Here is a 2,168-nt window from a genome sequence, read left to right on the forward strand (position 1 = left end):
CCCAGTTTACGGCCCAGAAAACACAGATTAGAGGCTATAAAGTGAGAGAATGCATCCATTCATGAGGAGGCTTTAACAATTCACAATTTTAGGAGTAGATGTAGTTTTTAGAGAGAGAGGTTCTCTCCTCTCTCTTAGGATTAGGATTTAGGACTTCTCTTAGTTTTAGGAGTGACTCTCAATCCCAGGTTCTTAATTTTTATTTATTTTCCCAATTTAGTTTATGAACTGTTCCAGATTACTTGAATTAATGTTATTTGAGGTATTTCAGTTATTATTGCTCTCTTTTATTTACATGATTATTGCTTCCCATCTGAAGGCATTCTCATTCCAGTAGATTTACTTTTCTCCTTTTGGTCTTGGTTAAGAAATCAGTAACTCAGGAATTATCCAACTCAACAGCATAATTGATAACTGTTATCTTTGCCAATTGAATTGAGCTTCAATAATCCCAACCTTTTCTTAGGAAATAAATAGGATTCGAAGATCAAACTAATTAGTCCCTTGACTTTCCTTTATTTTAGTAAAGGTTGACCAAGTGGAATTAAGATTCAACTTTCATTGTTGTTGATAAGGATAACTTGGTCTGGACTTCCAATTTCTTTACCTTGCCAAGAGTTTATGTTTATTGTTATTATTTTATTCCCTCTGCCATTGCTTTTCTAACTTTTTACCTTGATCCAAAAACCCCAAAATATACCTTTGCATAACCAATAATAAGAACATACTTCCCTGCAATTCCTTGAGAAGACGACCCGAGGTTTAAATACTTAGTTATCAATTTTAAGGGGTTTGTTACTTGTGACAACCAAACGTTTGTATGAAAGAACTTTTGAAGGTTTAGAAACTATACTTGCAACAAGGATTTATCCGCAAATTTCTAGACCACACAAAAGTTGTCTCTTCAACAATCTTCTCCAGTATACGCTTTATCTCTCTGTTAGACACCTAGACTTGCCCATTGGTTTGGGGATGGTAAGCCGTCGCCACCTTATGAATAATGCCATGTTTCTTTGACAGACCTGTCATTCTCCTGTTACAAAAATGAGTGCCTTGATCACTCACGATTGCTCGTGGTGATCCAAAGCGATAGATAATATTATTTCGAATAAAAGAAACAACAACGTTAGCATTATCAGTATGGGTAGGAATTGCTTTTACCCATTTAGAAACATAATCAACAGCTAACAAGATGTATAAGAAACCATTAGAGTTTGGAAATAGACCCATTAAGTCAATCCCCAAACATAAAAAATTTCTCAAAATAACATAAGTTGTTAAGGAATCTCATCTGTTTGGCATTGGGGGCAAGATTCACAGAAAGTAGTAGCATCCTTAAAAAGTGTGGGCCACCAGAATCTGCAGTCTAAACTTTTTCTAGCAGTTTTTTGAGGACCAAAGTGTCCACCACTCTTAAAAGAGTGGCAGGTCTCTAAAATTAACTGGAATTCTGATTGGGGCACACACCTTCTAATTATTTGGCCAGTACCACATCTCCGCAAATATGGGTCATCCCATATATAATACTTGGACTCGCTTTTAAGCTTGTCCTTTTGATGTTTAGAAAAATTAAGCGGAAAGGTACGACTAACCAAATAATTAGCTATAGGTGCATACCAAGGAACTACCTCAGATATTGTTTGCAAGATATCAAGTGGAAAAGCATCATTGATAGGAGTGGAGTCACTCTTAATATGCTCTAGTGACTTAAGTTATCCCGCAACTAAATTTTGGGAACCACTCCTATCTTTGATTTCTAAGTCAAATTCTTGCAACAATAATATCCAACAGATTAACCTTGTTTTGACACTTTCTTAGCTAACAAATATTCTAAAGCTGCATGGTCTGAATATACTACCACCTTAGTACCAAATAAATAGGTCCGGAATTTATCCAAAGCAAAAGCAATAGCTAAAAGCTCTTTTTCAGTGGTAGTATAATTAGACTGGGTACCATCTAAAGTTTTAGAAGCATAAGCAATAATATATGAATCCATACCTTCACGCGGAGCCAGCACTGCTCCTACCACATAGTTGGATGCGTCACACATGATCTCGAACGGCCTACTCCAGTCAGGCCCTCTCACAATAGGAGCTTGGGTCAAGGCAATCTTTAGCTTGTCAAATACTTCCATGCATTATTCACTCAGCTCAAACTCTGCGTCCTTC

Source organism: Arachis ipaensis, chromosome B5 (assembly GCF_059453495.1).
Source record: "Arachis ipaensis isolate K30076 ecotype BB chromosome B5, ASM5945349v1, whole genome shotgun sequence".
In the NCBI taxonomy this organism is placed as follows: domain Eukaryota; kingdom Viridiplantae; phylum Streptophyta; class Magnoliopsida; order Fabales; family Fabaceae; genus Arachis; species Arachis ipaensis.